Here is an 11,409-nt window from a genome sequence, read left to right as displayed (position 1 = left end):
GGGCTCCCCGCACAGGAATGCCCGCTCCCAGCTCCCGAGGCCCCAGCAGGACTGCGCCCCCCCGCCCCCGTCCTCATGGGCTCCGCGCTGGCGCCTGCGGGCCCGCGGCCCAGGCGGAGGCGGCGGAGGAGGTCTGACGCCCGGCGCCCGCGCCCTCCGACCCGCCCCCCGTCCCCTGGCGCGCGGAAATGCGTCATCACCGGGGCCGGGCTTCTTCCGGAGGTGGGTGGAGCGGGCGGGCGGAGTCCTCCGCGGGGTGGGCTCCCCGCGGGCGCGGGCGGGGGCGGGGACCGCTCAGGAGACAGCCGGGCCGGAGCCACTGGCAGCCCGGGCGCCCCGCGTCTGTGAAACGGGGTTCGGGGACGTGGCGGCCAAGGGGCCGAGTGCTAACCTGCCGACTCAGGGACGCTCAGAGCTCTAAAGTGACCACAAAAGGTGGTCTGAAAACCTTTAATAAAAGCAGTTTATAGTGGGTAGTCATGTCCTGGCTGACGAAGGCCAAGTTTCAGTCTTGACTGAGCTGACTGTCCTTTTGCATCTAAGACAACACCCTGTGCAACGTCCGGGTCAGGGTCACTCCCCTCGCGCCCAGGCCCTCAGGGCGCAGCCACATGCCTGGGCGCCCTGCCGGGCGCAGATGCCCTCCTTACGGTGTTAATTAATTGTCAGCTGCCAGCTGCCCTGCACCCACCTGCGTACAAGCAGCCTGTGTCTGTCACTTTACTTTCCACCCAGTCCCAGAGGCTTCCCTGCGTTGCTTTCTCCCAACCTTCAGTGGTTCTCAACCTTCCTAATGCCGCGACCCTTTCATACAGTTCCTCATGTTGTGGTGACCCCCAACCATAAAATCATTTTCGTTGCTACTTCATCACTGTAATTTTGCTACTGTGATGAATCGTCATGTAAACACTTGGGTTGCGGAAACGGGTTAAGTCGGCTCGCGTGAATTGCGCGTACTCCGCGGGAGCCGTCTTAAACTCGGTTCATATAGATTTGCGGTGGAGTGCGGGAAACGTGTAAACTCGGGCCGATTGTAACTGCGTATTACCAAATATTTCATTTCAATCGAACCCATACTTCAAAAGATATAGGCATTTTAACGCGCCATCTTATATTTTGGCGGGAAATTCACCCGACACCGAAGTGTAAATATCTGATATGCAGGATGTATTTTCATTGTTACAAATTGAACATAATTAATGCATAGTGATTAATCACAAAAACAATATGAAATTATATATGTGTTTTCCGACGGTCGCGACCCACAGGTTGAGAACCGCTGCATGGATCTCCTGAAACCCACTCGTGTCTCCTCCTTTGATGGTGATGTATAAAAATAGGTGAAAAATGCCTTCTCCGGGTATTATTTCAATACGTTAAGATTCTGCTGCTTCCCGGCAGTTATCTACAGTTTGGCTCAAATAAACTCAGATACTCTACACGTTTGAACGTTGACAGTGACCATGTGGGAAACCAGTGAAGCTGATCCTGGGTGGTCGGAAGCAGTCGGTGCCTGACTGTTTAGTGGGGCACTGACCTCTGTCCTCTTAGATTGCGTCAACGTGAAAATCATTCAAACCTGTAGAGAATTTTTATGAGTTTATTTGAGGCAAACTGGCCACAATTGCCAGGAAGCAAAATCTTAACAGATTGAGAAAATGCTACAGAGAATGGCAGTTTTGCATCTTATTTTATACATTACAATCAAAAGAGGAGGCTTAAGTGGGCTACATGACATCCATTGCTGTCTTCGCAGCGAGACGCAAGAGAGCCAGGCTGAGGGCTGCAGCAGCTACTCAGCGGCGTTGGGGTGGGTCTTGGGCTCCGGGGAAGTGGATACCGCGGGCGGCAGCCACGCCACGCACAACACGGAGGAGGAGAGGCAGGAGGGGGGGGGAGGATGGGGACGACGGAGGCTCCAGCGCGAGTACTCCTGGAAGATCATCAATGCCTTCCGCTACTATGGCACCAGTATGCATCAGCGAGTGAACCGAACAGAAAGACAATTTCGATCACTTCCAGCTAATCAACAGAAACTCCTTCCTCAGTTTCTTCTCCACTTGGACAAGATCCGGAAATACATTGATCATAATCAAGGAAAACTACTGACCATTGTGAATGATTGCATACATATGTTTGAAAATAAAGAATATGGACAAAATGGGAATGGGAAGATTATGTCAACATCTACATTTGACATGGATAAGTTAAAATCCACATTGAAACAGTTTGTGAGAGACTGATGTGAAAGTGGAAAAGCAGAAAGGGATGCCTACTACCAGCCAATCATTAAATAAATTATTAAAATTTTTCCAAAAGAGATGGGATCCTTCTAAAGTAAATATTCTGGTACCTGGTGCTGAACTAGGAAGACTGGCCTGGTAAATAGCTATGCTAGGTTATGCTTGTCAAGGAAATGAATGGAGGTTTTTTATGCTCTTTTCTTCTAACTTTGTACTCAACAGATGTTCTGAAATTAATAAATATAAGCTTTATCCGATCAAAAAATGGGCAAAGGACCTAATTGGACACTTTTCAAAAGAGGACATTCAGAAAGCCAAGAGACATATGAAAACATGCTCAAAGTCGCTAAGTTAAAAATGGAACTCCCATTTGACCCAGTGATCCCACTTCTAGGAATATATCCCAAGAAAACAGAAGCACCAATCAGAAAGGATCTATGCACCCCTATGTTCACAGCAGCACAATTCACCATAGCTAAGATCTGGAAACAGCCTAAGTGCCCATCAGCAGATGAATGGATTAGAAAACAGTGGTACATCTACACAATGGAATACTATGCTGATGTAAAAAAGAAGGAACTCTTACCATTTGCAACAGCATGGATGGAACTGGAGAGCATTATGCTAAGTGAAATAAGCCAGTCAATGAAGGAAAAATACCACATGATCTCACTCATTTATGGATAATAATGACCATTATAAACTGATGAGCAAAAATAGACACAGAGGCAGAGCTGCCTCGAACAGACTGTCAAACTCCAGCAGGAAGGCCGGGGAGGGTTGAGGGGCGGGGGGTAAGAGATCAACGGAAGGACTTGTATGCATGCATATAAGCATAACCAATGGACACAAGACACTGGGGGGTAGGGAAGGCCAGGGGAATGTCAAGGGGGGGGGGGATAGGAGACATATGTAATACTCTTAATAATACTTTAAGCAATAAAACAAAATTAAAAATTATAATTAAATTGGAAAGAAATTATAGGATTTTGGTAAGATAGAATTGAAGATTTGTTGTTCTAAAATTGGGCGTGACACAGTGGTTGAGTGTCAACCTATGAACCAGAAGGTTCACTCAATTCCTGGTCAGGGCACATGCCCAGGTTGCAAGCTCGATCCCCAGTGTGGGGTGTGCAGAAGGCAGCCAATCAATGATTATCTCTCATCATTAGTATGTCTATCTCTCCCTCCCCTTCCTCTCTGAAATCAATAAAAAATATTTTAAAAAATAAAGATAAAAAACTCAGCAATACTTTAAACAAAAAGTTCCAAAAATTACAGTCATCCTCAGTTAATTCAGTTCTATAATCAATCTTTGTTTCCCCTAATTATTCACCAGAGCTTCCATAAATTCAGATATTTTCTAGAGTTCTAGTAATCTTAATCCAGTTTAAGGGGATGATCTGAAAATTTATTCTGAGATATGTAATTTAAAGTAAGTCAGGGTCCTTTCCAGGGATCTCTCAGAAGATGTAACATTTTTTTAAAATTAAATCTTTATTGTTCAGATTATTACATTTGTTCCTCTTTTCCCCCCCACCCATAACTCCCCTCCTCCCAGTTCCCGCCCCACCCTCCGCCCTCACTCCCCACCCACTGTCCTCATCCATAGGTGCACGATTTTTGTCCAGTCTCTTCCCGCATCCCCCACTCTCCTTTCCCCCCTAAGAATAGTCATTCCATTCCCTTTCTATGTCCCTGATTCTATTATAATCACCAGTTCATGCTGTACATCAGATTACTTATTCACTTGATTCTTAGATTCACTTGTTGATAGATGCATGTTTGTTGTTCATACTTTTTATCTTTACCTTTTTCTTCTTCTTCCTCTTCTTAAAGGATACCTTTCAGCATTTCGTATAATACTGGTTTGGTGGTGATGAACTCATTTAGCTTTTCCTTATCTGTGAAGCTCTTTATCTGACCTTCAATTCTGAATGATAGCTTTGCTGGATAAAGTAATCTTGGTTGTAGGTTCTTGGTATTCATCACTTTGAATATTTCTTGCCATTCCCTTCTGGCCTGCAAAGTTTCTGTTGAGAAATCAGCTGACAGTCGTATGGGTATTCCCTTGTAGGTAATTGAGTCCCTTTCTCTTGCTGCTTTTAAGATTCTCTCTTTGTCTTTTGCTCTTGGCATTTTAATTATGATGTGTCTTGGTGTGGTCCTCTTTGGATTCCTTTTGTTTGGGGTTCTCTGCGCTTCCTGGACTTGTAAGTCTATTTCTTTCACCAGGTGGGGGAAGTTTTCTGTCATTATTTCTTCAAATAGGTTTTCAATATCTTGCTGTCTCTCATCTTCTGGTACCCCTATAATTCTGATGTTGGTGCGTTTGAAACTGTCCCAGAGGCTCCTTACACTATCTTCGTATTTTCGGATTCTTTTTTCATTTTGCTTTTCCGGTTGGGTGTTTTTTGCTTCTTCGCATTTCAAATCTTTGACTTGATTCTTGTGCTCCTCTGGTCTGCTGTTGGGTGTCTGTATAATATTCTTTTTTTAAAAAATATATTTTATTGATTCTTTACAGAGAGGAAGGGAGAGAGATAGAGAGCCAGAAACATCAATGAGAGAGAAACATCGATCAGCTGCCTCCTGCACACCTTCCACTGGGGATGTGCCCGCAACCAAGGCACATGCCCCTGACCGGGACCGAACCTGGGACCTTCCAGTCCACAGGCCGACGCTCTATCCATTGAGCCAAACTGGTTTTGGCTGTATAATATTCTTTATTTCAGTCAGTGTATGCTTAATTTCTAGTTGGTTCTTTATCACAACATCAAGGGTCTCATTAGATTTCTTGAGGATCTTATCAAGTTTATCTGCAGTTTCTAGAAAATTATTGAAAGACCTTAAAAGTGCGTTTTTTAGCTCTATATCCTCCATTTCTGTCATTTTTCTTTGTGTCCGCATTTTTTTTATGCTTTCTTGGTGCACCCCCTTGTGGTCTTTGTGCGCAGTCTTGTTGTAGTTAAGCCTTGATTGTTGTTGGCTATACTGGGGGTGAATTGACCTCCAGGCTACCTGGCTAGGAGAGTCAGCTGTGTCTTCAGTGGGAGAGCTTCTGTGCTGGATCTCTAGGGCGGTGCTAGTCTAGCATTTGCCTAAGGCTATCCGGCAAATGCCTCTGTGCAGGGCTTGAGCGGGGCGGGTGCCTAGGGATCTACAGGGCGGGCGGAGCGAGCAGTTATGGCTGCTCTCAGTGCCGTCCCCAGGGGCTCTGCCTCTCAGAGTCCCGGGAGAGAAAACTGCATTCGAGTTCCGACCAAAGCCAGACAGTCCCGCTTCTCCCGTTTGAGTCTGGGTCCCTAGAGACTCGCCCGGATCTGGAGCTCAGAGTCTGAGACTCCCTCCCGATTGAAACAGACAACCACGCCCTCAGCCGCCAGCCCGCTCCGCATGCACTCCACACCTTAGTATTTCACTTCCACACTGCGCCTCCTCTGAGTCTCGGTATGGATTTCTCTTTCCTTCTAGTTGTAGAATCTCTCCTCAGCCAGCCTTCCTGTGGTTCTGGGTGATGTCCGCTCCGTCTTTTAGTTGTATTTTTGAAGTGGTTGTTCCAGGCAGCAAACTCCAGCGTAAACCTATGCCGCCATCTTGGTTCTCCGATGTAACATTTTAATAAATGTATTAAAACAAAATAGTGAATGTCTCTAAATGAAAAAACAAACACACCTTAAAATGACATGGTTATTTTATAGGCACCTCTCACAACACCAGAGAGGTGTTCCCGGACAGGATAGCCCTCTGAGCCAGAGGGAGAGGGCTGGCCCCAACCTTGACCCTTGTCTTCTCATGTAAATGAACTTATGGGAGAGACCTTGACTGCGCTGTGAAAACCAATGTGTTAAAGCAGTTAGAGCCATGGTCGGCAAACCACGGCTTGCGAGCCACTTGCAGCTCTTTGGCCCCTTGAGTGTGGCTCTTCCACAAAATACCATGTGGGGGCGCGCACGTACATAGGGATTGAAATTTCTTGGCCCATGTGCGGAAGTCGGTATTTTGTGGAAGAGCCGGTATTTTGTGGAAGAGCCACACTCAAGGGGCCAAAGAGCCGCATGTGGCTCGTGAGCTGCGGTTTGCCAAGCCATAGTTTGCTGACCACTGAGTTAGAGCATGCACTTTTATTGAAAAAGCAAAGCCAGCAAACCTATGCATCTGGTTCATGAAGAATAGACACTCCCGGCGAGTCTGAAGAGCAAGTTGGGTGGGGGTCTGGGGCGTTATATACCCTCCGGTCTATAGGTCTCAAAATTCCTTTGCATAACTCTCAAGGTCCCTTTACTTTGTTGAGGCCTTCCCAGAACACATGAGAGGCACCTGGCAACTTTATCTTGTCGAGCCTGAGACTGCGGGCTTCTCTGCTTAGGGATTAAACGGCCTTTTTCCCTCTCCCTCCTTTTCGAATTCTCTCCTTAGGGAGGCTTTTAACCATTTTCTGGGTCCTTGGCTGGGGAAGATAATGGCTTTTAGTTGCAAGCTGGCTGCAAATTGACACCCTGTTTGGCCTTGTTTTAACTTTCCTGTCTCAGTTTTCCTATTCCTCCTGCCCTGGAATCCTGTAATAGTTATAGATCTAACTAGAGGCCCAGTGAACATGCACTGGAGGGGCGGGTTGCTCAGCCCAGCCTGTGCCCTCTTGTAGTCTGGGAGCCCTCGGGGGATGTCTGACTGACAGCTTAGGCCCGCTTCCCGTGGAGCAGGCCTAAACTGCAATCAGACATCCTCAGTGCTGCTACAGAGGTGGGAGAGGCTGCCGCCACCACCGCTGTACTTGCCAGCCATCAGCCTGGCTTGTGGCTGAGCAGTACTCCCCCTGTGGGAGCACACTGGCCATCAGGGGGCAGCTCCCGCATTGAGCGTCTGCCCCCTGGTGGTCAGTGCATGTCATAGTGACCGGTCATTCCATCGTTTGGTTGATTTGCATATTAGCCTTTTATTATATAGGACTAGGGGTCCAGTGCATGAAGATTTGTGCACTGGGGGTGGGTCCCTCAGCCCAACCTGCACCCTCTCCAATCTTGGAGCCCTCAGGGGAGCCCTCTCCAATCTGGGAGTTTCTGTCTGTCTTTGCAATCATATGAGCAAATTGTCTGAGACCTCCAACCCAGTTTGGTTTGTTGCTCATAGAATAATAGAGGCATTTTTTTTTCCTTTGCTTCATTGGTGGAGATTTCCTGGAAGTTTTAGGATATCTTCCCTTTATTTTTTCCTAGACATTCATATTTTACTTATGTCTCTCACCTTTGCTTTCCCTCCATCCCCCACCGCAACAGTAACTTGCTCCAGGCTCACTTTGCTCTAGTGTCTAGGAGATCTGTCTGCCACCAGAACCATGATTCCCAGCATTACTGGTGCTCCCTGCACTCTGGGCTTTAGCTTCTGGTCCTGGTGTTGCCACCAGAACTACAATTCCCAGCATTCCTGGTGCTCCCCATTCTCTAGGTTTTCCCTTCCTGCTCTATCTCTGTCCCACAGCCTCCCACTCTGCCACACCCCCCAAGCCTCCAGCTCTCCTGCTCTGCTCTCTGCCTGGCGGCTTGGGGGAGCGACCGAGGGAGCCACAGCCTCACAAGCTGCTGGCTCACTCACACTGCTCTCCACCTGGCGCCTGTGTATGCATATTAACCCCCCATGTTTGTTGGGCTAATTTGCATATCCACCCCTGATTGGCTGATGAGTGTAGCGAAGGGATGGTCAATTTACATGTTTCTCTTTTATTATATAGGATTATAATGTAATTGACACCTAACCCTGTTCTTTCTATAAGACACAATATTCCAGAATAACAATCAGTTATAAATGAAAGTATCCGAATTTACAGACTCTTGGAGATTTTTATATAATCTCTAGAACATTTTAATGTAGTTATGATTTCTTATTTGATAAAACGTACCATGTACCTTGAGTATATTTTTTTCCTTCATAAGGAGAGAAAATAAACCCCTTTTTCCACAGAGCACCTATGCATGCACAGCACATGTGTGTGGGGGAGTGTGTATCCTCCCAACCTTTCTTTGTAAAATAAATGGCAGCACATAGTAAGCTTGCTCTGCACTTGGCTTTGACCTTAATAATATGTTCTGGAGCTCGCTCCATGTCTGTCAACACAAGGCCCTCTCTCTCTTCAAAGGCTGCAGAGGGGCCACTCTGTGTCTATATCATAAATGGTTCAACCCTCATTTTACTTTCTACAGCACACATTTTCTCTACCTTGTCATCAGTAATGTCAACTTCTGTGAGCTAAAAAACATGAGATGATTAAAGAAGGAAGAGAAAAGGGTGGACACCCTTTGTCTTTGTGTTTGCTAGCCAGCTTCATCCACGGCCTCTTTAAAAAAATGTTTTTTTAAAATTGATTTTTAGAAGGAGAAGGGATTAGGGAGAAAGAGAGAAACATTGATCAATGTGAGAGCAAAACATCGATCAGCTTCCTCCTGGACACCCCCTACCGAGGATTGAGCCAGCAACTCGGGCATGTGCCTTGACCTGGAATCAAACTGGCAACCTTTCAGTGCATGGGATGATGCCTAACCAACTCAGTCACACTGGCCAGAGCCATCCCCAGTGTGGGTTGTGCAGGAGGCAGCTGGTCAATGATTCACTCTCATCATTGATGTTTCTCTCCCTCTCCCTTCCTCTCTCAAATCAATAAAAATATATTAAAATTTTTTTTAAAGAATACACTTGGCATAAAGCACAAGTGGGCATCTCAGCTAGTCTGAGTGCCCTGTCTGGTTTCTTTCTCCCTTACAGGTTTCAAGTTTCCTTTTCTGGATAGACTAAATTTCAAGGTCCCCTTTTTACATTGTTGTGGCTTTCCCCAGAATTTATGAGAACATCTGGTGATTTTTATCTTGGCAAGTCCCAAGACTGCTGACTTCTTTTCCCCTCCCCACCCTTGCAGCTTTCTCCTGCCTAACACTCCCTCCTCATGTGATATCATTCAAATGCTTTTGGGGTTTGAGGGACAATGGTCAGTTTTCCTTATCTACTTCCTGCTGATTGAGGATGTAGAGCTGGTTCTTGGGTGGCATCACGTGTCTTGCCAGACACTACTAGTATATGTATGTGTTAGGTACACCTGCCCTCAGTGAGCTCAGGCAAATGAGAAAAAGATTTAAGGAGCCCCATTGTCTGAGGTTACACCATTGGAAAGTGCTTAAACCTGGGAGTCTACCCTAGATCTATCTGACCCCAAAGTAGATTCTGGGGTAAAGAGTTTGAATTTTATCCGGGAACAGAGCAACTGAATGATGGGAGATCCAGGAGCCACTATCAGATGGTTTGTCAGAGGTCACTCTGGAGAATACAAAGATTTGAGGAAGCAACAAGGCCAATTAAGATACTTTATATTCACCTAGAGGAGCAATGAGGGTTCAAACTGTAGGCAGTGGCAGTGACTGAAATAAAGGAAAGGATTTGGGCCCTGACTGGTTTGGCTCAGTGGATAGAGCCTCAGCCTGCGGACTCAAGGGTCCCAGGTTTGATTCCAGTCAAGGGCATGTACCTTGGTTGCGGGCACATCCCCAGTGGGGAGTGTGCAGGAGGCAGCTGATCGATGTTTCTCTCTCATCGATGTTTCTAACTCTCTATCCTTCTCCCTTCCTCTCTGTGAAAAATCAATAAAATATATTTAAAAAAAATAAAGGAAAGGATTTGGGACCATCTGGGAAGTAGAATAGAATTACTTGGTGACTAGATGTGGAGAGAGAAGTGAAGAGGTGAGGCCAAAATTGCCTTTAGGTTTATGGCATGGGGATTGAGTAGGTAGCTAGAGATAGAGAATGCAGGAGGAGGAATAGGTTTGCAGAGGATATTGTCTCTGTTAAGTGAAACATCAAAATGGAGCTCTCTGGTTGAAAGTTGGCTATGTTCATTTTGTGATATCACAACTTACATTTTTGAAAATAGCACACATTAGATCAAACCAAAGAAAGTGATTAGGAAAATTTCTTGAAGTTCACATGCTAAGAATATCACGTTTTTTGTGATTGATTTCATGGGGCAACTTGGAATCCATGGTTTATTAAATGAGGCATCCTATGTAAAAATAAAACTGTTAATAAAAACACTTAAAATTGTATTGTCATTAAATTTTATAAAAAGTAATTGAAGCCCAACTGGTGTGGCTTGGTGGTTGAGCATTGACTGATGAACCAGGAGGTCACAGTTTGATTCCTGGTCAGGGCACATGCCTGGGTTTCAGGCTTGGTCCCCAGTGTGGGGTGTGCAGGAGGCAGTCAATTAATTATTCTCTCTCATCACTGATGTTTGTATCTCTCTCCCTCTCCCTTCCTCTCTGAAATCAATACAAATATATTTTAAAAAGTAAAAATTAATGGAAGCCATGGCCATAGAATTGATTACTTTGAGAAGATATACGTATACATACATATATATATACATATATATATATATGTATATATATATATCCCCTAGAGGCCCCAGTGCACAAAAATTTGTGCACTAGGGGGGGAGGGGGGGTTCCTCAGCCCGGCCTGTGCCCTCTCGCAGTCTGGGACCCCTCGGGAGATAACGACCTGCTGGCTTAGGCCTGCTCCCGGGTGGCAGAGGGCAGGCCCAATCCCTAGGTGCAGCCCCTGGTCGGGCTCAGAGCAGGGCAGATTGGGGAGTTGGGGCGCCACCCCCTGTCATGCACAGAGCAGGGCGGATCAGGAGGTTGCGATGCCACCCTCAGTCACGCTCAGGGTAGGGCCGGTTGGGGGGTTGGGGCACCGCCCCCTGTCACACTCAAGACAGGGTCGATGGGGAGGTTGCGGCGCCACCCCCTGTCACGCACAGAGCAGGGCCAATCGGGGTTGGGGCGCTGCACCCTGTCACGCACAGAGCAGAGCCCGTGGGGGGGGGGTTGGGGCGCCACACCCTGTCACACACAGAGCCGCAGGGCGATCAGGGGGTTGGGGTGCTCTCCCCTGTCACACACAGAGCAGGGCCGATCAGGGGGTTGGGGCGCTGCACCCTGTCACACACAGAGCTGCAGGGAGATCAGGGGGTTTGGGCGCTGCCCCCTGTCACGCTGATCCCGGTGCCGGGAGGCCTCGCGGCTCCACTGATCCCGGTGCTGGGAGGCATATAACCATTTTACTATATAGGATAGAGGCCTGGTGCACGGGTGGGGGCCGGCTGGTTTGCCCTGAAGGGT

The 11,409-nt window shown here is 47.0% G+C and overlaps 1 pseudogene; it reads left to right on the top strand.

Annotated features, from left to right (window-relative positions):
* Positions 1 to 1,918: 1,918 nt before the first annotated feature.
* On the top strand, positions 1,919 to 2,559 carry LOC111823135 (annotated as a pseudogene).
* Positions 2,560 to 11,409: the final 8,850 nt, after the last annotated feature.

The sequence above is a fragment of the Myotis lucifugus genome, unplaced genomic scaffold (genome assembly GCF_000147115.1).
Source record: "Myotis lucifugus unplaced genomic scaffold, Myoluc2.0 scaffold_404, whole genome shotgun sequence".
NCBI classification, from domain to species: Eukaryota; Metazoa; Chordata; class Mammalia; order Chiroptera; family Vespertilionidae; genus Myotis; species Myotis lucifugus.
Note: the sequence above shows the minus strand (reverse complement) of the source record. Positions and strands in the feature narration are given on the sequence as shown.